Source organism: Saccopteryx bilineata, chromosome 2, assembly GCF_036850765.1.
Source record: "Saccopteryx bilineata isolate mSacBil1 chromosome 2, mSacBil1_pri_phased_curated, whole genome shotgun sequence".
NCBI lineage: Eukaryota > Metazoa > Chordata > Mammalia > Chiroptera > Emballonuridae > Saccopteryx > Saccopteryx bilineata.
Window position 1 is genome coordinate 225,831,319 of NC_089491.1, and position 27,272 is coordinate 225,858,590.

Sequence of the window (27,272 nt, forward strand, 5' to 3'; positions counted from 1 at the left end):
GCCCTGTGACCAGCTAACTGATGTCTGCATATCTGCTGCTGTGTTAGCAACCCACTTCCTACCTAGCACTAAAATTACCCACGCTGCAACTCAAAAACTGGAAATTCTAGAAAAGAACACAAGCATTTCTAAAATTAGTGTGTCTAATCAAAAAGTACGCCCATAAATGTGTATGTGAGATATACATATATATAAAATTTGAGGGTGAATTATCCATCCCCTGCTCAGCATTGATTGCTCTTTACCTAGTAAAACAGCACAATGCAGAGAGCATTGTAAAATACGTGATGTTCAGGTCTCTCCCACAGTTTTGTCCCCGACCTTTCCCTTATCATTGCAGCTTCATGACCTCCTAAGTTTCAGGACAACAGAACCCCGGTGGGAGCACTTGGGCCCACTGGGCTTGTCCTTTGTACTACAAAGCCAAGTACGAATTTGAGTAGAGTGAACAAAAAATAAATTACACTGCAGTTCCCAGAGCAGCTGTCAAACCTCAACAAGGCTTGTTGGGACCTAAGAGCCAGTGGGAGGAGCTGGAGGCCTGGTCTAATACTGAAAGAATCTGGGTCTTTGAAAGTCTCTGCTGAGACCTGGCCCATTGATTATGAACCCTTCCATTTCCTATCACTGGTATGATAACCTTGTCTTATGCTCACTGACATAAAACCAAGCTCTGAGAAAATCTAAAACTGCATTGAGATTCCTAGAGATGGACCCTGACACCCATTTCTGTAAGCCTGATCTCCTCCTATCCTTAGAGTCGTTGAGCATGGTCCCCATCTCCCCACCACCACGCCCACCCTGTCCCAAACACAACTGAAAACCTGCCTCTTTCACAAACTTACTCTAATAAGTACAACTCCGCAGAAATGAACATTTTTGCTTAGAAAAATGTACATGAACACAGCAGCCAGGCGAGCTCACACCCTCAGGTGCCGGGCACATCACACCCCACATTTGCTCAGTTGAATCAAACTGGCTCTGAGTGCATGCTGTCCAGTCGTCCTGTCTGTTGTTACCAAAGGATACCACCTCTTCCTGAGTGGTACAAATGGCCCATTTGGCATGGTCCACCAAATGTTGAGGAGAGGCCTCTGGTCTCGGTCGGAGCTGCTTTGTGAACATCTGCACAATCCACTCAAAGGCACGAGACTGTGAGCATGGAAATTCACTCCTCTTGCTCTGATAATAGCCACCAGGAAAGTCACCAATACCTTCACTGTGTCTCACACAGTCTCAGCACTGTGCTAAGTCCCCGGGCACCCCAGCGTCACCCTGCGTTAGTTTCTTATTGCTGTTGTAACAGTTACACACTTGGTGGCTTAAGCAACACAAATTTCTTATCCCTGTGGCTCAGAAGTCTGAGGCAGGTCTGAAGGTTCCAGGGGAGACCCCACTGCCTCAGCTGTTTCATCTTCTAGACACTGCCCACCTGACTCGTGGTCCCTTCCTCCCTCAACAGAACCAGCAACACAGGGCCACATCCTTCTGCTCTGCCATTTTATTCCCTGTCCCTCCTCACTTACACGTGCCATCTGTGCAAAGCAGGATAATCGTTATCTTAAGGTCCCTTTGCCATGTAAGGTGCCTAGTCACAGGTTCCAGGGATTCCAGTGGGGATATCCTCGGGGCTATTATTTTACCCTCTCTATGCCATACAGAGAGGTTTGAAGAAAATTATGTTCTAATCTGTGATGCCGATAACCCAGCTAAATCCTAACACCCACTTCCTGCCGTCATCACTTGTGATCTGTATCCCCCACCAGCCTGGTCTCTGGTCTTCAACATCTCAGGAACTTACTCTGAAGAGTACTGCATTGGAGACAAATGACTGGGCTCTGACTCTTGCGTTATTCTTGCTGGCCCTTAGTTCAGCAAACACTTCTCTCTCACTAGAATTATTCCTATAAGTGCAGGACAGTCTCCAGGGAGTGGCTTCAGTATGGGGGTTCTGCCACTTCAGTTACCTTTCTCCTTTCCCAAGACATGGCTCGGTGAGTAGGAAGCCCTGGCCGGGCTCAGAGCTGACCTGACATTTTAGCTCTAATTCTTTCTCTTTCTAGTGGATCCTAGATCATCTGAATTGCTTCCTAGTCACATCCCCCTATGTTCTTTCATCTGGAAAAATAGGCATCTGTGCCATCCATTATTTATAGGGCAGTGTACCTTTATTGATTAGAGGAAAGGGAATTTTCCTGCAAAAAGTTCAAAGCAGCTTCATAAATATATAACATTTTACTGCCCGCGAAATCTTTTTAGGGTTAATATCACCCATGAAAGGAGGAGTAAGAATGGAGGTAAAGTACAGTAGTACTGACCACGTCCAAAGGTAATAGCTGAGGTTTTTTTAATGGTTTCAGTGGCTGCCCCAGGGAAACTAGGTGTTGCTTTTTCTGTTTTGTACACAAAGTGAGTCACACTGACATGTGGCCAGTCTGTCTACAGACACATGTGTGGAAACAGACACATTCATATCATTTTACCCATCCACCAACTCATTCATTCAGAGAATGTCTACTGAACTCCGCTGTGTTTCTGATAGTGTCACAGACGCTGGGTTATGGAGAGGATGAGTGAGACGGAGACGCTGACCCTTGAGAGTACAGGGTCTGTTGGAGCAGACTGAAATGGAAGCCAGCCATGTCATACGACATGTGAGTGCTGTCTTCTGGGCAGGTACTGGGTGGTGAGGACAAGAACCAGCTTGCCGGGAGCTCTCAGAATAGGGGAGTTTGAGCTGAGTGCTGCAGACATGGGTAAGTTGTGAAGGTAAGGAAGAGCATGGAACACAATGGAAGCATCATGTGAAAGGACACAGGCATGAAGAGCCACAGCGCCCTAGAGAACCCTGAGTCCTTCACAGTGTGGAAAAGAGATGGATGGTCAGGCAGAGGAAGAGCCAAGGTCATATTATCACCAGCGCTATGGGGAGCCCGGATAAGGAGCTTGTACTCCTCAGTGGGACCACTGAATGATTTAAAGCAGGACATGAGCATGGTTGAATCAACTGGAGAGGGCCCATTCTAAAACTCGGAGAAAATGAAGTGGAGGTAGGAAAGACTTGGAGACGATGGCAGTAATCGGATAAAAACTGACGTGAAGGATGAGAGAGAAGCAAGTGAAGGGTGAGAGAGAAGCAGGCTGCAGAAAAACCCCAGGCCCCAGCACTGATGTGGGGAAGCAGGAGAGGAGGTCAGGGGAAGTCACCAAGAAGGAGAACTGGTCACAGACCTAGAGGCGAAAGAACCAGAATGTTCATTGGATTTCCAGTCATATTTTCAGCAGTGAGGTTCACAGCAGATCGGGAAAAGATCTAAACCAAAGGTGTAGACGCAAACCAAACAGAAATAACTCTTGAAGTTCATGGTCTTTGGGGCACCAGGGGAAGGGCAGCAGGAGAAGAGTCACTAGCAATCACAGCATTGCACTTCCTTGAACACACTTTTCAAAGTAGTCCCAGCAAGCATCCTTGACAGGTGCTCTGGAGTAACTGGCTTGGCAGGATAGACCAGGGTGACAGACTGTGTGACTGTCAACTCAGGTGATGTCACCAGTGCTCGAACCTAGGCCAGGACTCACTCCCCTAGCACTAGATGCCAATGCCTGGTAATTATTGTTTTAATCCCTGGGCCATTTTTAAAAGACAAAAAACTAAAAGTAAATAAAAAGATAAAGATTCACCTGAATCAATAGACATCCTTAGCTTTTCTCACCTCACTTTTCCCATTTGCAGCTGCTATGTTCTGTGAGCTGCATCCATGGCCCCCCGCGCCTCCCACTGTGCAAAGCACCAACGGAAGATGCTACCAATGTCTAGTGCCTCCCTCCAGGCACAGGTTAGGTTATTGCTGGTGTGCAGAACACCAACACATGTTTGAATGACTTGGCTAACGGCCACAGCTTCCAAACTAAGATGGGAAATTGTCTACACACATATGTCAGCCAACCTCCCAACCCTCTTTCAATTAGCTGTGCTCAGTTCTAAATCCTTATTAATTTTTTCCCCAATTATAGGGCCCTTACCATAGCTCCTTCCATCGGCAACTCTTTTTCTGTCTGATGCCGGCTCGTTGGTTGTTTCTGGGCACCCAGGCCACTTCCAACATGCTGGAAGGAGTGGGCAGTGCTGAGTCCTGGTTGGTCTATAACAGCCCTGTCCACTAGAATATAATGCCAGCCACATGTATTAATTTCAATTTCCTGGTATGCACATTTAAAAGTAAAAAGAAATGGATAACAGTAACATAATTATTTAACCCAATATGTTCATATTACATGTTCTAACATGTAATCAGTATGGAAACCATGGATGAGATGTTTTACATTATTACTTTGCACATTATGTCTTCAAAATCCCCTGTTTACTGTAGATGTACAGCCTATCTCAGTTCAAAGCTGGTTCACTTCAACTGCTGGAAAGCTCCACGTGGTAGGTGGCCGCCAAGTTAGAGAGCGAGATCACAAGACACCAGGGAGCTTCCTGTCCTCCACTCTGGAGACCACAGCAGAATTCTCTCCAACAAAAGACTCATCTTTCCTGGATAAAATGAACTCATCAGCCCCAGCCATGCTGGCTAAAGGGGCTCTCTTTGTCATGCACGGATCAGGTAGTTACTGGAGAACCGTCCTGCTGGGAGAGTTTTTGTAACCCATCACACATCTCTGTGTTATCAATGGCACTATCCTGGTCCACGCAGGGCCCATTAGAAACACGCACACAAATGAAACCCCTCCTGCTCCACCTGAGAATTTATTTGAGGAATCTTTCCTCAGGCTCGGGGAAAAGACCAATTGTGGGATTCAGCCAGTTCACACCCGGTCGGCAGAACAAATACCTGATTTTTGAGTTAGGTGAACCAGCTGTTAAAATGGCACTTACAATCAAGGTTCTCTCCAAGGTGGGCGCCTGGGCAGCCGCCAATGTGGAAATCACAAATTTACATTCCTTACTCTTTTTTAATGTTCATCTGCGCAACAGCATATTCTAAGTGCCCGTAGTCATGTTCATTCTGTCCACAGGTGAAAAAAATGCAAGTGAGGATGCCAATCAAGAAGCAATATGGAAATACCTTAAATAATAGTTTTATTTTTTTCAGGTATTATTTAATGTTTTTATTAATAGTTTAAAACTCTTTCTTATAACATAAGCTAGTTTTGTGTACTTCTTTTATTGTTCTTATTTAAATATTAAATGCATGAAATAATAAACTACCTTTCAGTATATCGTTTTTTATACTTAAATAGTCATTAGAAAAGAGAACTGGTTGTTAAATTATTTAAATCCCACCACAGGAAAAGGTGAATAGGAAAATTAGATTTCATGTGTGCATTATATCAGATTTAAGGTTTTATTGTATAGATTGAAGGTTAGGAGCACCAGCCTCTCTGAATTTGTCTTATAAGCCAAGAGTTTGCAAAGTTCGATAAAGCATGACTTTTTGAGGACACATCATTGGTGAATGCTGAGCTCCATAGGCAGGCAAAGTTGAGAGAAGAGCCCAGATTTCTATTTTTCTTAAAAAAAAAAAAAAAAAAAAAAAGAGCAATGTAATTACTTCAGTGTATGTACTTGTGTTGAGAATTCAATCAAGTGCCTTTAAAGAAATTAAATAACCCTTTGCTGGGGAACCGAGAGGCGAGAAGGATTCAGCAGGAGGCTGAGCAAAGCACAGGGCAGCGCTGACGGGCCCCAGGGGAGGAGCACAGAAGCAGGAGTAAATGTAATTTTAAAAGGACCGCATCACAAGTGCACAGAACCCAATAGCGCAGTGGTCCCCAACCTTTTTTGGGCCACGGACCAGTTTAATGTCAGAAAATATTTTCACGGACCGGCCTTTAGGGTGGGACAGATAAATGTATCACGTGACCGAGACAAGCGTCAAGAGTGAGTCCTAGACGGATGTAACAGAGGAAATCTGGTCATTTTTTAAAAGTAAAACATCGTTCAGACTTAAATATAAGTAAAACAGAAATAATGTAAGTTATTTATTCTTTCTCTGCAGACAGGTACCAAATTGCCACAGACTGGTACCAGTTCACGGCCCGGAGGTTGGGGACCACTGTAATAGCGGACAGACCACAGGGACAGGGAAGCACAAGTCCGCTTGTAATCTGTAAATTCTTAATAAGTCAGGCCCTGGAGATACACGACACCAAAGGGAGAATCACAGGCACCCCAGGGCCGCCTGTCACCATGGCCCTGCCAGTTGTCACGTCAGCAGAGAATCAGAAAGAGCTCACAGCTTCTGTGTTTAAAAAAGAGGATGATGTGAACATTAGACAAATGCAGGGTTAGAAAGCTCAGGAAGCCACTCTCCTGGAATGATCTGTCCACCCAGACTTCCCTGAGAGCTGAGCCCAAGCAGAAGTTCCTAGTGCTCAAGGTGAGGATTTTCCGTTTCTACAAAAGGCATCATCGTGAGGAGCACATCTCAGCCACAGAGCCTCACATTTCAGTGCAGGTTCATTCATGGGCATCTTAGAACAGAGACTTGAAAAACCAGAGTGGGACCCCCCAACCCAGTTGGGACTGCTATAGGGCCAAATGTGTTCATTGTGCAGTAATTTGCCCCTTTCTGCACAGAAATAGTGCATGTGGCTTGGCAGACAGAGAACCAGGCCAGAGCCATTGCTGGGCTCAGACCCTGTCCCAAGGGCCCACCCAGGCATCACTTGCACTAGACTACGAATGGACAGGGGAACCAGCGGTCCCCTTTCCGGACCTGTTTCCCTTCCTGCACAAAAGACTTGATTCGAGATTGGTTATGGTCAGAGCTGCCCAAATTGCCTCCAAAATGCAAGGTTATTGCATGGATAACCATTTCTTCTTTTTAGCAAAGTGACACTAGAAAAACACAAACAAACCTAAAAAAAAAATGCTGGCAAAGAACTGCAGAAAAAGCATTCTCTTGACTTTCCTTCTGCTGCACTTGATTTTGCAAGGGAAGTGGACCAAGCTGGGAGAAGACGGAAAATGCAGGAATTTTCAGTGCCTGGGGAGCATCCCCCAAGCACCGTAGCCCAAAGCAGGGACTCTCCTCGGGGAGCCAATGAGTGATAGACACATATCCGGCTGTCCTCTGGCCACTTTGACCCCAAATGAGGCTCTCTCCTCTAGCAAACCTACCCAGAAAGAGGCCAAAGGAAACAGGTCTTCTCTTGGCATCAGGTCCTGACATGGAGCGAGGTCCCTCAGGGGGAGAGCTGGCTGTGCTTTCTAAGGGAACTCTGCGATTTCTCCTCACACACATACAACATGCCAGTGTAGAAAGAGAATACTGAGGAATAGGGGGAAAGTCCAATAGCCCAAGAGGAAAACCGTGGTACACCCAAAGTAATTTGTTGGAAGAAGAAGAAGAGTTCAGTGTCACCAGTCAGCTGCAATGGCCCAGTGTGGCAACTCATGTCTAATTTGCATAAAAATATTATTAAGGATGGTACCTCCAGGCCAGTGACCATGAAATGCTAAAGTCGGCCAACACTCGTAGGCATTCATCACAGTCACCGGTTATTAATGACTTGCCAGATGTCGCAGCCTGGCTTCAGGGCGACTGTCGGTACTGCAAACTGCAGCGGTGGACATGACTGAACAGCTGACAAGAAGGGCTTCCACCTGCCTGCTGCCCTCGCCCCTCTCCATGGGGGCAGCAGCCTTGGGCAGATGTTCCGAACTGTTCCGTCCCCCAGCTGCCCAGGGGGCACAGCACTGGAACTCAGGCTTAGGTAGATGGGGAGGTACGACCTTCCAGAGACGTTGGATTTCTGGATTTTTACCATCCAAAGCAACTAATTTTTGCACAACACAAACACTGGCTGTGTAAAGTGCACAGTTCAGTAGCCTTTAGTACTTGACAGTACTGTTCAACCACCTTGAACAAGTTCCAAATATTTGCACCACCTGGAAGGAAGCCCTAAGTCCGTGATGCAGGCACTTCCTTGTCCCACACAGCTTCAGAACATCTCATCTAACTCCAAAAACCATCTCCTCTGATCCCCACCCAGAACCCAGAGAAGTTTCCAGCCAGACCTCCCTGCCAGGGAGTTATGCTTTACTCAGCTTTGTGCCCCAGTGCCTGGCACATGGTGGACACCCAATAGACGGTACAGGATCGAAATGGTAGACAGAGCAACAAAAAGCTTGCACTCAACGAGGCTCATCTGTTTTGAGGCAAAGATGATGTCACTTCATCCTATACCCTGCATGAAGTTTGCCCAAGGCCCAAGCTGCCTGGGAAGCCCATGAGAGCCAAGTGGAAAGAAGGCTCCTTCCTATGGAGCTCACAGCCCCCACAGTGTACCCCAGATGAGCACCGTGATACTGTTCCCTCTCCTCATGAGGAACCCAGCCACAGGTGGCCCATGAGATGACACAGTGGGGACAGCAAGCATTTTCAGGGATGGCCACCAGATTGTGCTAGTTTCTCCCCTGGGAGTTCTGTCCAGCTCCACCGCAGCAGCTGCAGCCTCTGCAGAGGAAGTGGCTTTGCCATGATGAGCAGGCATCCCTGTGTCTTCTGCCTCCGGCCGCAGGTTTCCACCCAACAAATCGCTTCAGGGACTTCAAGTCGCTTCAAGCACCCCTTCCTACCCACAGCCCCCACACTTTGCCCTGTGGGGAGAGCAGGGGTCTTGCATTGGGTCTTTGTGATGGGGCCCAGTCCGAATACTGCATTGGTCCTGGCACCAGCCTCCCTAGTTGCCAAAGCCAAGAGCTGCACTCAAGCCGGGGGGCTGTACCCAAGACAGGGGCAGCCCTCAAGCCGAGAGCTTTGAGGAGCAGAGCTGGAAGGGGATGAGCTCCCCAAAATATCTAAGCCTGGATGCTGAGGTTTGGGGACTCCCTGTCGTCCTGAGGTGCAGCACACATATAGAATGACTCTTTTCTGAAGCCCACAGGAGAAAATGAACCAGAAGAAAGTGAAAAAGCATCACGAATAGTGTATAGGTGATTCCCAGCCTGGGCTGTCCCTATTTTCTGATGATGATTCTATTTTAGAATCTTTACTTTTATTCCACCCTGTGTGTCCAGCAACAGAGACTGAGCTAACCTCCCATTTGTGTCACAGAATCTTCCTCTATTTGGATAACATGTCACTCTAATCTCTGCTCGTCGCTGGTTGACTGAGTCACATCTGCCTTTACTGAGCGAGGCGCCGAGAGGGGGGGCATGCGTGGGTGTGCACCAAGAACAATGGGGGACACAGGGAGTCAGGGCACAGCCTGCTGCCTGCGGCTGATTCAGAGGGAAACAGAGCAAACTAGGACGCAAACTGTGAAGAAGGAAAAGCATGGCCCTGACAGTCTCCAATCTCCACCTTATTCCCTGGACCATCAAACCAAATACAGTTGCCCCGCTCCTATCCATGGGGGATATGACCCAAAACACACACACACACACACACACACACACACACCATGGCTGTCTGAAACCTCAGATGATATTGAACCCTACAAATAGTGTTTTTTCCTATACATGCATCCTATGATAAAATTTAATTTCTATACTAGGCACAATAACAGATAAATAACAATAGTTAACAATAAAATAGAACAATTATAACAACATAGTGTAATAAAAGGTATGCGGTATGCGAATGTGGTCTCTCTCACTCTCTGTCTGATAACCGATCTGATACCTGAGAGGGCTACTACGTGACTAATGGGCAGGTAGAGTGCACAGCATGAATTCGGTGGATGAGGGCATGATTCATGGCCCAGGCACATGGAGCAAGATGGCGCCATAGTTCATTATGCTACAGAACGGTATGCAATTTAAACTTATGAATTGTTTATTTCTGAGATTTTCCATGGAATATTTTCAGACCACAGTTGACTATGGGTAACTAAAACTTTAGAAAGCAAAACCCTGGGTAAAGGGAGGACTGCTGTATATGTCACACACATGTCCTATGGGTGCTAATGTGCATAGGTTGTCCTGAGCTTCAGTGAGCTGGAGAGATTCTGTGGGAAGCCAATTTAAGCAAATACATATATCAAAATTCTTAATAGGCTAACTTGTTCTAGAACTCTCCAAGAAAGTGACAATAAGCAGCATTTCCTAAACTTATTATCCCTTTATTTCCCTTCCACTTCACTGTCAATTTCCACCCTTCCTAGCAAAACAGGGTTCCTTCGCTCCCACATCGAGGATGTAAGGTGTGATTCAGGGCAGTGCTGAAGTTAATTGATACCAGCTCATGAGAGCTGATTGTGAAATATTCAGGGACTTTGAGAGCTAGTCAACTGTTGATAGTTTGAAATCAGCCATGGTAGAAGTTTTTACACCACAGAAATTGCCCTACACTCAAATCAGGGCTTATTTCTGTTATTTTAATTTTTTTTTACAGTGACTTTAACAGCATGCCACTAGAATTAGTCCAATTCTAGAGTCTCCTAGACTTGGACAGGGCCTCCAGGGGCCTAAGGACTCTCACACCTTGCTCTGTCCTCCATGGGATCCTTGGACTGACTGGGCTCCCTGGTGGAGATCCAGTCGAGGCCTCAGCAAAGTCCCACTCACACGAGAAGAGAGGAGATAGATGCATGGAGCAACATGCAACTCAACTCTCCCTTGTCAACTCTCCCCAAGCGATGGCCCGAGACTACCCCCCTACTCTCAGCCCATCTCTGGTGGTAACCTGCCACACGGTGTTTATAAAGTATCCTTCAGCCAGTGAAATAATTTTGAGAAGAAAAAAATTATATTCCTAGAACTTGGAAAAATAGAGAACTAGACACCCACACTTCTGAATCCTGAAGATTCAGACCTCTGCTCATCAGCACCCCAAGCTGTGGGTGGACAGCGCACCATTTTTCAGACAAAATGCAAAAATCACTTCAAACACAGAGACTGCTGGAAACGAAGCCCCCAAGGTTGAACACACTCTTGGAAGAAATCCCAGAATGCTAGTACAGGCTCACAGGCAACCAAGTTGTCCAGAAAATAGAGACAGAGCTGAGGTGAGGACCACACCTACACATCTGGGGCAAGAAGGGGGTCATTTTCTTCTCTGAAATGTGGAATATATGAGGCTCATGGAATGTGTCCTTCCTGCAAGATGGTGAGACATGACTCTCACACCCACTGAAACCTGCTGGAACCTTGTCAGAATTTATGGATAAATGATATTTCATTTGCTTTCCAGAGAAAACCATGGTCCATGTCTGAACCATGGTGTGCTGCCTACTCATGGCTTGCTCCACTGGACACAGACCATTCTAAAGCAAATTGGAGGCAGTGAATATTTATCAGGGTGAAGGCTGGTGAGGTGGGTCATCTGCCAATAATTCTCAGAGGAGAAACACCAAGATGTGGGGATGCTTAGGCCCAAGATCTGGGACCAAGTGGCTATCTGGAGACTTGGATCTTCCAACCCCAAATCTAGTGTCTTTCCCTCTGCAAAACCCCTAGGGAGGGAAATGCCCATTTTTGAGAGCTAAAACAGTGACTCAGGGGAGCAGACATCTCTTCAAAAGACCCTGACATGCCAACTGCAGATTCCTCCTGAACAACACAGATTTAAAGACGTGCAAAATGTAAGCCTTTTGCATTCCGATAGAGTTTCACCCAGAATTTAAACCATGTCTCAGCAAAAGGGATTCTGTTTATTGACACAGGGATTAGTGTGATACTGAAATACATTCAGATGATGCCACTTTGCTCTTCTACTGGTCTATTTAAAATGCTAGCTCTTCCTGGAGGGAAGGGGGGAGGGCGTTACGGGGAGGGAGACAGGGGGGATGTACTGGGGGACATGGGTGGGACATTAGAATCTATGTAAACAATAAATTAATAAAAAAAATTAAAATGCTAGCTCTTAAACTTCAAGTGCAAAATTAAACAACACAATGCCTACAGAGCCTGCATTAAAGGTGAAGACAAGGAGGGAAATGAAGCAGAGAAATAGCAGTTTTCATGTGAAATTAAACCTACCTGGTTAGAGCAGAGAAAATACCCTGAAAACCTATTCTCCACACTCTCTCTTTTTGCTAGTCGCAGGCGACGCTGTCCAACAGGTATTTCGTTGTGGGGTGCAGTTATCCCAAACCCTTAATTATGTGGTCACTGCGCAAAGTGAATTACCCGGGACGCTTCTTCTCAAACCCAGTTATTGTTGCCCCAGGGAGGCCACAGCAGAGGAAGTGAAATTCAATTTTCCACTTGCTAGAATTCTTAACAGAAAGGAGTTTGTGGGAAGTGGGCTGCAACATCGGTCTAAAATTGGAACTCCGGCTAATGTGAGGGTTGGATTGACTGTTCTTTCCTCCGCTGTGAAAACCCACGTGGTGGTGTGGTCTGAGCAAGCCCCAGCTGGTCTTGAGCCAGCACATTTACAAGGAGATGTCATACTCATCAGGCAGGCAGGGACTGGCTCCTCTGAACAGGCTTCCCCTGCCTTCACTCTGGAGCTCAGCAGACCCTCGACAAGAGAGTAGGCATTCCACAGTCTGGAACTGCATGAGGGGGCCTTGTGTCTCTCTCAGCTCTACTAGAAGCTGAGAATCCACTTTCTCACCTCTCCCTGTCCCTCCTCATTCCTCCCCTGGAAATCAGATCTGTTCTGTGGACTCTCCAGGGTGGATGACCACAGTCTGTAGACAAGGAGAAGAAAGGGCTGGAATAGCTCTCTCTGCTCTGAGCTGGGCAGTCTCGTCATCCCTGTTGTTCATTGCATGGTGCCATCAGCAGACAGGAAGGAGCTGGTCTTCTTTCTAAGGGCAGTGCTTGGCCTTGCATTTCTTTCCTTCCCACCTAGGAGCCCTTGTTTTCTTCCCTCCAGAATTTTCCATTGCTCCATTTCCACTGCTTCCTTCCCTCCCTCATTTGGAAGGACCACCCAGACATCTCCTTCTTTCCCCTACAGACAAAAATGCCCCTTGCAGCTTCAGCCAATGATCACCTCTTCCACTGCAGCCTGACTTTCATCCTGACCATGCTATTCAGAGTCACCCCTCATCTCCTAGCTGCCTAACCCAATGGCCTCTCCTCTGCTGAATGCACAGCCTTGGCCTTCCTGACATGGGTTCTCCCTGTCAACGAAGCCTCTGGCCACCGCCACCCACGCCTTCCTCTCACTTTCCTGTACCTTTTGATCTTCCCAACCCCTCCCTGTGGATGTTCTTTGGGTTTTGTGGTCTCCATTCTTCAGTGGTCCTTCCATACTCCATTCTCAGGGACAGCTCACCCACCCATCCAACACTACTGAGGCGGGGTGTTTTGTACTTCTATCCTGTTTTGTTAATGGAAGGAACCGTAGATTTGGAGTCAGACACCCTGGGCCGATTCTAGCTGTGAAACCTTGGTCAAAGTGTTCATTCCTTCTCAAACCAAGGATGCGATCCACCACACATATTTCAGAAGGATGGGAATAAACTGAAAGAACAGGAAGGTCACAGAGCTCAGTGCAGGCACACGTAGGGACCCAACAAATGTCCACCCCGCCCTCCAACTGCCATCTCCCATCTGAATGTGAGCTTTTATGAAAGACCTCAGAATTTTCTTACTTACCATACTTCTATATGACATCTTAAACCAGGGGTTGGGAACCTATGGCTCGTGAGCCAGATGTGGCTCTTTTGATGGCTGCATCTGGTTCACAGACAAATCTTTAATAAAAAAATAATAACATTAAAAATATAAAACATTCTTATGTATTACAATCCATTCATTTCCTACCAGTCATGTTCATGGTTGTGGGTGGCTGAAGCCAATCACAGCTGTCCTCGGGACAACACCAAATTTTTATTGGGTAATGCATCACGTACACGGATTGTTGTATGGCTCTCACGGAATTACATTTTAAAATATGTGGCGTTCATGGCTCTCTCAGCCAAAAAGTTTCCCGACCCCTGTCCTAAACCCTGGAAGGATTTTCTTACCCTGCCCCTGTGCCTCTTTTGCCACCATTCCCACTCTAGTGTTGAACTTTGCCCTGGGCATGGCCCCTCAAATCCACCACTCCTTTAAGGTCACTTCCTCCACTCTGTCAGGGCCATTCACTCCACTGGAGCAAGAGTAAGGCAAGGTCCTTCTTGTCGTCACCCCATCCTCACATGGCACACACATGTACACATGCACACACACACACACACACACACACACACTTCCTCCATCTATCTGCAATAGCAGAAGAGAAAGGCCATGAGCTTCAGAATCAGGCCAGCCCGAGAGCAAGTCTGCAGGAGAGGGCAGCACTTCCCATGTGGCCATGGTATCTGGCCCAGTCCTTGACACACAGTCACCGTTAGTAAGGTTTGGCTTCCTTCTTTTTCCACGTCAGGGTCACAGACATTTCCCACCTCCTTCAGGATGCCTTGGCTAATTGGTCCAGCCACTGCTGACCTCTGCCTCTGACATACTACAATGTTCTTGATCTTATGTCCACAGCGTTGAATGCAACCGCACATCGATATGGGACGGTACACAGGTCTTGTGCTCCCAGGCTGGCTCTCCTCCTCCAGATGGGTCTGCCCATCTGTGTCTTACATTGTTTCTGAGTTTCCCACAGTTTCCAGACACTGTTGAGCTTATAAAAACAGGGATTATTATAGCTACAAATCATGTACCTGCTTCAATCCAGACTCTATCATAATTGCTACCATTTGTTCACTGTCTGCTATGTATCAGGTGCTAAGCTTGCATGATTTATTTCTTTTTCACAGTCACCTCACAAGGTAGGTCTTATTATTCCCACTTTACTAGGGAGGTAACCAAGGCTCAGAGACATAGGGGCCTGAACAAAGGCACACAGACTGCAAGTGGAAGAGCAGGGCTGTAACCTAGGCCCGCCGCTGCCCACGCCCAGCGCCTCGCCACCGGGCCCCTGCCCATGAGCACTATATCACTCAATTCTACCAGGAGCCCAGCAGGGGATCACGTCATCCTGTTTGCAAATGAAAAACCTGTGGCTCGCAGTTCCCACTTAGTGGGTAGCAGAGTAGGAATCCCCCTTCTGTATGGCCCAAGCCCACTCTGGAGTAATTGTGAAGAGTGGAGGGATTCTTGCTGCAGAAGGAAGCAACCAAGTCCAAGTTTCCTGAGGGTCTGAAAAGCTCTGGCTCTCCTTCCTGCCAAGTCTTTTGGCTTCTTTGGGCCTCACTTTCTTCATGTGTTATAAAAAAAAAAGAGGAGAAACTAAACAATGCCTAAAGTTCCAAGACTGCCACTAGCCCATACGGTGCCCTTGAGCACATGGCCCTGAGGCCCAGGCCTCTGAGCAGATGAGGCCCGGGGCGCGTGGCTGGGCTGGCACCATGCAGACTGCGGTCCAGCCTCCCGCTCCCTCGTCTGGGTGCCTTTGCGCAGCAGACAGCATGCACAGCTGTGCACAGTGGTTCTGAACGGTCCAAATGGTTCTAACTGGTGAAGGTTCTATTTCTTGAAGCCACCTTTAAAAGAGAAGTTGGGATATTGGGTGTCAGTCGCCTTTGTGCAGCCCAAAGAGACCCGTCATTTCTCTCCTTTAAGCAAGGAAATGTCACGTTTTGGCATCTCCCACACACCAAGCAGCGGCCTTGGTTCCCGGACCTTTCAGCGGGTCCCAGACGTGCCCATTTAGGTGCACAGTGTGGATTCCCCAAGGTGAAACTTTAACAAGACCCTTGGCCCTTTCGTAGCTGTCACGGGTTCCCAGCAGAATGGAGAAGCTGTCCTTCCACACGTCTATGACCTTAAACTTGCCGTTTATCTGGATTCCTGATTGTCTTGGTCTCAGTCACAACAGCTCAAGGTACAGAACAGGCCAGCTCATCCTCCCAGGACATGTCGACATGAGTGACAGGCATCAGCACCCATCCCCTGTGAGGGAATCTCTAGATAAGGACCACACAGAGGACAAGCATCAGGGCAAAGGGCCAGGAGGAAACCACCAGTTTTACACGTCAGGTGCCCCTCTCAACGGCAGCTCTGGGGTTCTCTCAGCTGTGTCTGGGTCATAAGCGTGCGCCCATGTATCAGAAACCACGGGAGGGATAGTCAGGGGCAAACCCCGCCCTGACCTCAGTCTGCAGTGTCTTAGCCCCGAGCCCACTGCCATCTGTCAGCCTTCTCCTGCAGCCGATTAGAAGCTAGTCTTCTCTCGTTCAGAAAACACACATGCTTTTCTTTTTCTAAGACAATTTATCTCTAATGTGGTAAAATACGCATAACATAAAATTTATCATTTTATTTATTTTTAAATAAATGGTTCTGCAGCACTGAGCACCTTCACACTGCTGTGCAGCGATCACTGTCGTCAGTCTCCAGAACCCCTCATCATCCCAAACAAAAACCCACACCCACGAAACACTAACTCCCCACCCAAGCCCCTGACAACCACCATTCTCCTTTCTGTTTCTCTGAGTCTGACTCCTTAGAGACCTCTTATCAGTGGTGTCAATCCTTCTGTGTCTGGCTTATGTCACTCAGCATAATGTCCTTCGGGTTCACTCATGCTGCAGCAAGTGTACGAATACCCTTCCTTCTCAAGCTGAATAGCAATCCCCTGAGTGGACAGACCACGTGGTGCCTATCCACTCATCAGCCCATGGACACTGGGGTTGCTTCCACCTTTTGGCTACTGCGAATGATGTTGCTATGAACATGGTTGTGCGGGTATCTGTTTATGTCTTTTCCTGACCAGCCAAGGACAGGGAACACTTTGCCTGATCAGTGATTATGCCAAATTCCACTCTCTGCCTTACTAGACACAGATTGAATTAGATCAATCTGCTGAAATATGGTTTTCTTGAAATTCACGCTAGAAAATGAGCCAGTGTGAAGCTCCTTCATGACACAGAGCCTGAGAGAGATGTCTCCCACGTTCCCTTCCCATCTGCCTCCCTTCCTCCATCTCACACCTACCTCTCTGAGAGTGAGCTCCGTCCCTTGGTGTTTCCTGTCCCCTGACCTCTGCTCTTGACAGCACCTCGGGCTGACTTGCACTGAATCCGACACCTCACTCTACCACAGCCCCTTCCCTACAGTGTCAGCCTCTCCCCTTGGCCTCTTCCCCTCCTGTACATGTGGTCAAAACTCCCTCAGTCTCTATGAACATCCATCTCGCTCTCTCTCGCTCTCTCTCTCTCTTTCTCTCTCTCTCTCTCTCTCTCTCTCTCTCTCTCTCACACACACACACACACACACACACTCATGCCCCTCTCCATCAGCTCCCTCTGCTCTGCCTTGAAATACATCATCTCCAGGTCCTCTCTCCCACACCCTCCCAGACCCATCACCCCTCCAGCTCCTGCGCCCTGACCCTAGAACCCACCGCTCAACAGACTCCACTCTCACCAAAGCCATCAGTTGTATTAGTTTCCTGTGGCTGCTACAATTTAACACCAAATTAATTAACATAAGCAATGTCTTAAAACAACAGAAATGTATTCTCCCCCAGGTCTGGAGGTCAGAGTGCAAAATCAAGGTGTCAGCAGGGCCTGCTCTCCCTGAAGGCTTTGGGGAGGGCCCGTCCTGCCCTTCTCAGCTTCTGATGGCTGCAGGCATTCTTTGGCTTGTGAGGGCATCACTCCAACTCTGCCTCTGGCCTCTGCCCACCCTGCCTCTGTCCTCACCCCACCTGCCTCTGTTCTCACCCCACCTGCCTCTGGCCTCAGCCTACCCTGCCTCTGTCCTCACCCCACCTGCCTCTGGCCTCAGCCCACCCTGCCTCTGTCCTCAGCCCACCTGCCTCTGTCCTCAGCCCACCTGCCTCTGTCCTCACCCCACCCTGCCTCTGGCCTCAGCCCACCTGCCTCTGTCCTCACCCCACCTGCCTCTGTCCTCACCCCACCTGCCTCTGTCCTCACCCCACCTGCCTCTGTCCTCAGCCCACCTGCCTCTGTCCTCAGCCCACCTGCCTCTGGCCTCACCCCACCTGCCTCTGTCCTCACCCCACCTGCCTCTGGCCTCACCCCACCTGCCTCTGTCCTCAGCCCACCTGCCTCTGTCCTCACCCCACCTGCCTCTGTCCTCAGCCCACCTGCCTCTGTCCTCACCCCACCTGCCTCTGTCCTCAGCCCACCTGCCTCTGGCCTCACCCCACCTGCCTCTGGCCTCACCCCACCTGCCTCTGTCCTCACCCCACCTGCCTCTGTCCTCACCCCACCTGCCTCTGGCCTCAGCCCACCTGCCTCTGTCCTCACCCCACCTGCCTCTGTCCTCAGCCCACCTGCCTCTGTCCTCACCCCACCTGCCTCTGTCCTCAGCCCACCTGCCTCTGTCCTCACCCCACCTGCCTCTGTCCTCACAGGGCTTTCACTGTGTCTCTGTAAGTTCTTTCCTGTCTCTTATGTGGATGTTTGATTGGATTTGGGGTCCATCCTCATCCAGCATGACATCATCTTGGCCTTTACATTAATTACATCTTATTTCCAAATAAGGTCACAAACTGATATTCTGAGTAGACATGAATGTGAGAGAGATGCTACTCTACCCAGTGCACTAGTGAATCCCAATGTCCAAGCCCAGCGGGCATCTCTCAGTGGCCATATGCAACACCTGTCTTAGTTATTCAAAACAGGAATGGCTTCGTGTTTCCTACTTATTTTCAGATGCTAAAAGCATATTAAGGGAAAATTTAAATATAGAAAAATCAAAGAGAAAGCAAATACACCCACCAACTTACAGCTCAGAGATAAATCAAAATAACATTTTGAAGAACATGCTTCTGCACACTCACACACACAGACACGCACATTATTGTAAGAAAGTGACATATGCAAAGTAGACTACATGCTCTCTCTTCTGCTTTTTCACTCCATGTCTGGCAGGGACAGCCTGCCGGGTCAATGAACACCACATACCCATTCATTCAGTGGACGGCTGCTGCATACTAGGCACTTACTCCGAGGCCTGGATCAGTCTGTGAGCAACACCCACATAGACCCCTGCCTTCGGGGAATGTCCCTGCCCACAGACAACAAAAAATTACAAGAGCAAATAACCTCTTGTGCTGGCAGGTGGAAAATGCTACAAAGAATTATGCAGTAGTACGAGCTGGGGGACCTGAGATCGGTACCACACCGATCACCTCTCCCAAAGGGGAATAAACTGTAGCCTTCACTAAGAAGGTGACCATGGCACAAAGAGGTGAAGACCCCAAAATGTTAGGAAATCATTTTTCATGACCATATAGTGTGCCATTGACAATACCTGCAAGAAGGTGTGTGACCAGTGCTCAAGTGACAGGCATTCGGGCTGTTTCTAATTTTTCACTGCTACAAGAGAGGCTGCAATAAAGCCCTGTGTACAAGTGATGGAACATTTATAAAATTATTCCCTTACAATAAATGTCTAGACCCCAACCCAAGACATCTAATGGTTTCTAAATCATAGTACTTACTGTCACCCCACCCTCCAGAAAGGCTGCCAGTTGACATTGCCAACGATACATGGGTTCACGGTGCCACTGCCTTCCCCAACACACACGCCCTGTCCTGCATTTGTCGTCTATTTTCCAGGTTGCTATCTCCAGGGTAAAAACTGTCATCCCACTTGCATTGCTGTTCCTTTGCTATGGTCAGGCAGCCTCTCCCGACCAAGGGGCGAGGCGCCCCTCACCTCTGCGTGCTTTTCTCCTGTTAGCTCCTTAGTCACTTCCTCTGGTCATTTTTTCCATGGGGTATTTATTGCCTTTGTCGATTGGGAATGTATATGTTATGTGTTGAAAATCTTTTTCCTGGTTTGTCTTCTTACTTGTCTTACAAACATTTTTTATATTGATGAAAATACACCAGTGTTTTAAAATAGTCTCTGGATTTCTACCACAGTTAGAAAGGCTTTCCCAACTTTTCAAATGATAAAAATACATCGCTACTCCTTCTGGAGTTTTCTTCATTTTTGCATTTAAATCCTTAACTTGTTTGAAATTTATTCTGATATGATAAGGATGGGACTCATCATTTTCCTCCCAAGTGGGCCACCAGCTGTCCCCACAGCCCGTGCGCCCCATCTCTCTGCTCCTTCTCCTCCTCCCTCCCTCCTCCCTCTTGGCACCCCCCCTGACTCCTCTACTTCTGACTTCTTCATGCACTGTAATTGTCTTCCAGGATCCTGTCTTTTATGTTCTCTTTTCTGCACAGTCCCTGCAGAACTTTCACCCGCACCCAGGATACAGCTTCCCCTCCAGTGCACGGATAACCAACTCTGGAGCCCAGGCAGGTCACGGAGAAGCTTCAGCCATGTGCACCTGATGTCCCTTGGGAACACTCACCTGGGTGTCTGTGGACACTTTAAACCAGCCCTAACAGCATCGTCCTCAGGTGTCTTTGTCCCACCTGCCCTGCTGACCCCAGACTTCCTCCTGCCCACTAGCTCTGCTTCTCATTCATTGCCACTCATCACCCTCACAGACAGTCCCTAGATTCATCACCGAGCCGTGTCCCCTCTCACTGGTGTCTTTCTGGCCGACTTCAGCTAACAGCAGCCCAGAAAGCAAACCCAGCCTGCAGCCTCTTTCTTTACTGCCCATGAGCTAAGAATAGTTTTACATTTTGTAAGACTTATAAAATGTTTTTTTTAATAAAACAAAAAAATATGCAACCTATGTTACCTGCAAAGCCTAAAATATTTACTATACTACTGGCCTTTTATAGAAAAAGTTTGCTAACACTTGCTTCTAATCCCTACTCCACCATTGCCCTCCATAGGGCTCTTTCTAAAATTTATAAAATACTCGATCACCTCACTTCCCGATTTAAGCCCAATCTCCTCTGTCTTTCAGTGGCCAGGCAGACGCTCCACCACCGCTGTCTTTGTCTTCCTCCATTTCCCCCGCTCATGCTCCTTCTCCAGACTCTCTGTCCTCCCCAAACAAAGCCATCTGGTACCTTCAAGACTTTTATACCTACAGTTCCTTCTCTTCAAATGTCCTAATATCTCAGCCTTTTTCTGTCAGGAAGAAAGCATATACTCACTCCCCTCCTTGAGCAAACCCATCCTGCTCTCCACCCAAGATAGATTGAGGTTTGATCTCACTGGTGTCTTTCCAGTGCCCTTTTCCCTTGTGTCCGTTTTCACATTGTATTTGAGCTTGTTCCTTACTTCCTACTAAAGGAATTCCTTCTAAGCGATGTCCTTCAGAGCTCAGTAACACACCCCACCTGGCAAAATGCCCTACATTTTAAATTGCCCCTCTATTCAAGAGTGTTAAGGCAAAGTTACCATGCTCTTGAGTCATGGGGGAGGGGGGAGAGAAAGAAAAGTACAAGAAGACTGAGCTATATCTGAGACCAGGGATTCTCAACTGCATAAGAACTATTGAGTAGGTTATTTTTTAATTGTGGTAAAATAATGTGACATAAAATTTACTATCTTAATTACTTTAATCCAGTGGCATTGAGCACATTCACAATGTTGTACAACTATCAACACCATCCATCTCGAGAACTGTTTCATCATCACAAATAAATAACTCCCCATTTCTTCTTCCCCCAGCTCCTGTCACCACTGTTCTACTTCCTCTATGAACTTGGGTACTCGAGGCTCCTCGTGTCGGTGAAATCATATTCTGTCTGTCCTTTTGTGTCTGACTTACTCCATTTAGCACCGTGTCCTCAAGGTTCACCCACCCTGCAGCCTGTGTCAGAATTCCCTTCACGGCCAGATGAGGTCCCATTCCGCGGATGCACTGAATTTTGTTTCTGTAGCCTCCACTGTGAATAGCACTGCTGTAAGCATGGTGTGCACAAATCCATTTTGAGTCCCTGCTTTCGATTCTTTTAGGTTTACGCCAGAAGTGAAGTTGGTGGATCCCATGGGAAATCTCGGTTTGACCTTTTGAGGAACCCACAGCAGTGGCACCAATTTACATTCCCACCAAAACTGCACCAACGTTCCAATTTCTCCACATCCTCACCAATGCTTATTATTTTCCTATTAATTTATTTTGATACTAGCAATCCCACCGACTATGAAGCATCCCATAGGTTTTGATTGCATTTCCCTGATGACTAGTGATCGAGATACTGGGCATCCTTTCATGTGCTTGCTTTGGTCCTGCGTTTATCTCCTTTGGAGAAATGTCTATTCAAGTCAAGTCCTTTGCCCACCTCTGAATTTGGTTGGTTGTGTTTTTGTTGTTGACTCGTGGGAATTCTTTATCTGTTTTTGGACATTAGTCCCTTATCAGATAGTGATTTGCAACTGTTCTCTCCCATTCTATGTATTGTCTTTTCACCAAGTAGGTCGTTTTTGACAAGGATGACAGCATACCTGTTGTATCTCTAAGGGGCCCTGCCTAAAAACCCAAAACTGAGCCACCCCTCCACAAGGACTGGCTCTGTCCCTGTGTCCTACATCTCACTGTAACAGCCCCTCCAGGACTCCCTCATCTCGTGGGAACTTCGAGGCCAGGCCCAGGGACACCTGACAACCTCAGGTGGTCTCACGCCCATGGGCATTCCGGGTCCCCAGTGCCACTCCCCCCACCATGAGGTTTAGTCATGATTTCCTTCAATTCCTGAAATCACATGCCAAAAGTGTCGCAACATTTCATTTGAAATTTTCTTTTTCCTTTCTGACTATAAAGGTAACATTAACTTATTCTAGAAAATCTGGAAAAGTTAGAATTTTTTTTAAACAAAAAAAATTAAAAGTACTCATGAGTCTCCCCTCCTCACCCCCACCCAGAAGTACCTGAGCAACATGTCTGGCATGTCCTCCAGGGCCGTGCTCCTCCAGGTCTGTGCTCCTCCAGGGCCGTGCTCCTCCAGGTCTGTGCTCCTCCAGGGCCGTGCTCCTCCAGGTCTGTGCTCCTCCAGGGTCATGCTTCTCCAGGTCTGTGCTCCTCCAGGGCCATGCTCCTCCAGGTCTGTGCTCCTCCAGGGCCGTGCTCCTCCAGGTCTGTGCTCCTCCAGGGCCGTGCTTCTCCAGGTCTGTGCACCTCCAGGGCCATGAGTCCTCCAGGTCTGTGCTTCTCCAGGTCTGTGCACCTCCAGGGCCATGAGTCCTCCAGGTCTGTGCTCCTCCAGGGCCATGCTCCTCCAGGTCTGTGCTCCTCCAGGGCCATGCTCCTCCAGGGCCGTGCTCCTCCAGGGTCATGCTCCTCCAGGGTCATGCTCCTCCAGGGCCGTACTTCTCCAGGTCTGTGCACCTCCAGGGCCATGAGTACTCCAGGTCTGTGCTCCTCCAGGGCCATGCTCCTCCAGGGTCGTGCTCCTCCAGGGCCGTGCTCCTCCAGGGTCGTGCTCCTCCAGAGCCATGCTTCTCCAGGTCTGTGCACCTCCAGGGCCATGCTCCTCCAGGGTCGTGCTCCTCCAGGTATGTGCTCCTCCAGGGCCGTGCTTCTCCAGGTCTGTGCACCTCCAGGGCCATGAGTCCTCTAGGTCTGTGCTCCTCCAGGGCCATGCTCCTCCAGGGTCGTGCTCCTCCAGGGCCATGCTCCTCCAGGGCCGTGCTCCTCCAGGGTCGTGCTCCTCCAGGGTCGTGCTCCTCCAGGGTCGTGCTCCTCCAGGGCCGTGCTCCTCCAGGGTCGTGCTCCTCCAGGGCCGTGCTCCTCCAGGGTCGTGCTCCTCCAGGGCCGTGCTCCTCCAGGGTCGTGCTCCTCCAGGGCCGTGCTCCTCCAGGGTCGTGCTCCTTCAGGGCCACGAGTACTCCAGGGCTGTGCGTCCTCCAGGGCCCTGTGTCCTCCAGGGCCGTGCTCCTCCAGGGCCATGCTCCTCCAGGTCTGCGCTTCTCCAGGGCCCTGTGTCCTCCAGGGCCGCGCTCCTCCAGGGCTGTGCTACTCCAGGGCCATGAGTCCTCCAGGGCCATGCTCCTCCAGAGCCATGCAGGCATGTGGCGAGGAACATCTGCTTTTCAAGCCACACCACAGCCCCACTCCAAATGCTCTTGCAAATGCAACTTAGATCACCACCTTAGATTCACACGTGAGATTCTTCCAAGAAAGAAAGAAACGTTAAGAGCTATCTTTAATATTCCCTCCCGTGTCCCCTGTACTGGAGCGTTCACCCACCCGAGTAGCTGGCTGAGTTCAGACCTGGAGGGGCCCTCCCCCGGCCCAGGGTTCCCTGCCACTGCTCTGAGCACAGCCTCCAGCTTGCCCCACTCCGTTTCCCACCCCCTCACAGACCTGATCCAGCCTGCCCCTCCGGGCTCCGACTCCGGTCTCTTCTCTCCGGGACTCATAGGTCATTGGAGTTTTCGGTTTCTCTCAGCTCTGTGCCTGTTTCCCACCAGCCACTATTAGGACAGAGGCCCAGCCACACCCCCCACCACTTGTAGGGGAGAAAAAATTCTCCTCTACCCTTTAGGTCGCTGGTGGGCCTAAGATTTAAACTGACAGAAGACAGATTACCAGGAGAAAAGCTTACAGATTTCACTGAATTTTTGCATGTAGCTGGAAAACTTCATAAGAGACCTGAAGTTGTAACCAAAGCAGGAAGCTTTTAGACCATTTAGACAGAGAATAAGTTTGCAGAGAATTGGCAAGACAAAGGGGTTTGGGCTCTGGGTAGTAAACGGTGAAGACATGACCACCAAGATATGGGTTTTTTAGCAAGATTTGCTTATGCAGACATCTCAGCCCTCAATACCCTGACTCCAGTGATGAGGATGCCTGCCACCCTCCGGCCCAGGGAGGGCACCTCTCCCCTGGGACTCATCTCATGATTTCAGGAGGACAGGGATGTATCAGAGTGTGCTTCTTGCACTGGCTGTTTCTTAAGTACCTGTGATTGAAAATAATCAATACTCCACAGGGGAAAATTTGGGGTGACATATTCTGAGCCCCTGCGCTATCTCCCCATGGACGCCCTTGCCTGCGCCCACTGCGTCCCCTGCCGGGCACCTCGGGGCGCCTTCCCACAGCGCTCCCACAGGCTTCAGCTTTCTTTGTTAGCTTCCATTTTTGTTTGTTTTGAAAAAACATTCAAGTCGCACATACGTTTATATCTTCCACCTGCTGGTTCATTACAGGTACGAAATGCAAACAATTCATCTCCCCACCCATCCCCTCTCCCTGCTCTTTCTCACACCAGCCCCCTCCTCACCACTCCATCTGCTTCTCCGTGTCAGTACTGCTGCCCATAGTTAGAGATAAGACTCAACTTGATAACAGACACAAAATACACAATGATTCAAACACAATCACTTTTTTTCCCTTGTTTCTAGTCGGACAGCCGCTCTCTGCCACAGTCTCCGGACCCAGGCCCCTCCGTCATCCCCCGTAGAAGGGCTAGGGCATAGAAGGGCACACCTGCTCCAGCCAGGCTAGGACTCAGCACATGGCCCCCCTCCATGCACAGGAGGCCAGGAACTGTGCTTTAGTCCTGAGCTAAAAAAGGGAAAAGTAGATTTGGAGATCAGCTGGCAGGCTGGCAGGATTGCCCAGAGCACTTAGGTGGATTCACTTGTTAGTTGATCAAACAGGTCCCTCCAGCTCAGAACCAACGCCTGCCTGGAGCTAGAAGGTCACAGCTGAGCCAGAAAAGGGGAAAGCAGCTTCCCAGTGGTTGTGAGGGTGGGCGTAGATTTCCTGAGTTATATTTCCAAGTATGAAATATCACTGAAGACTTTTTAAAAGCAGCTAATCTGCAAGCCCTCTTAGTCCATAAGGACTTAGGGAGACGAGGGCTCAGGGTGGCTCTGCTCAGTCAGTCAGCAAGTGCACCACCTGGGTCAAAGCAAGACCACGCTCCAGGTCTACAGGAAGGGCCTCCCTGACCTGGTAGTCCCATACGAAGTTATATTTTGAGACTCTCCTTCAGGGAAAAACTAGCAGTGAGATCTCAGCTGTGACCACTCCGGGCCACCACATCGGGCCTGCAGGGGGTGGCAACAGTGAGAGGGACATCACCTTGGCTTCCATCTAAAGTCTCCCCCCACCTCCATCCTGTCTCAACCTCAGCTGCATCCCTTTGACCCCCGTCCTGATTTCTGTTCTAAGAAGAAAGAGCAGTTTATCCTTTACAAATGGAAGTCTCCTAAGGGCCATGATCTTAAAATCAAAGCCAACAGCCGCTCTGCAGACCAGACACTGTCTCTTCCTTGTGCTGAAATATGAAAACAGATCTATGTGATTGATTTTTAAGGAAACTAACCAAACAGGAACAAGGTTAATGCATATGTCCAGTTGGTTCCACTCAGGTCCCATCCCAGCTGTTTTCGCAACCAGATAAGTGCCTTCTCAACAGACCACATTTCTCCTTTACCCAAGGGGAAAAAATCTAGTTGCCATGGACAAAATACATGACAGAATCAAAGGACACAGAAGGAAAGACTCAAGGAAAAAAACTGCTTATAAACCCTTTAAAAAGCTATGAAATTATTAGATGAACAAGTAACTTCATATGGTAGTTTCTATGTGTGCAATCACAGTACCAGTTCCAAATTTCCCTTTGCACTCAGATTCTAGGAGAGTGTTCCCAGCACATCAGTAATGAATGATTATACCAAAGCCTTCATCATTAAAGCCTTCAGAAAAATAAATAAACATACACACACCGAAACTGCAGATAGTAAATGTTGAAGCAGAAACCAAATCAAATGTGTAAACACTTAAAGAGAGATTTCCCCACAGTTTTCTTTTAGAACTTGGTGTTGAATCAACCAATAAAAAACAGAATTTCTTTTTTTAACTCTGAAATTTGACTAGCCATTTAAAGAGCTTGCTCAAAGTTCTTGCCCTAAACATCAGGAAAGTAGCAAAGGAGCAATTTATGATAAAGGAATGTTTATTACATGTTTGTTCCAGGCAGGTACAAGGTTTCATCCAACCTTGTAACAACCTGTGAATTGGGTATCATGGTTACCGCTTTGTAAATAAATGTAAATACTGAGGCTCAGTGATTTCGCCAGAGTATTAGTGTACTTGGGCTGCCATAACAGAATACCACAAACTCGGAAGCTTAAACAACAGAAATTCTATTTTCTCACAATTCTGAGGGCTGGGGATTTAAGGTCAAGGTTCCAGTGTGCTGGTTTCTGGTGACTGGTCGGTCAGTCTGACAGACCTTTCTTCCTGGCTCACATATGGCTGCCTTCTCTCTGCCCTCCTGTGTCCTTTCCTCTGAGTGCACATCCCTGGTGTCTCTTCCTCCTCTTATAAGACTCCAGTCCTATTGGGTTAGGGGCCCTCCCATATGACCTCATTTAACCTTAATTACCTCCTTTAAGGCCCCATCTCCAAATAGTTATATTAGGGGTTAGGACTTCAACAGATGGATGTGGTGGGGCAGGTGAGGGGGAACAATTCAGTCTGTGACAAATAGCATGTCCAAGAGCCCGCATTTGCCAAATGAAAGAATCAAGACCGTCTGAATCTGAACACGTCTTTCTCCAGAGTGTGGCCTCTCCC

At 48.4% G+C, this 27,272-nt stretch overlaps 1 protein-coding gene across 2 annotated transcripts in view; it reads left to right on the forward strand.

Moving 5' to 3' along the window:
* KCNJ6 (potassium inwardly rectifying channel subfamily J member 6) overlaps positions 1-27,272 on the forward strand; it is a 221,954-nt gene that overhangs the window by 134,536 nt on the left and 60,146 nt on the right. The gene's annotated exons all lie outside the window — the stretch shown is intronic.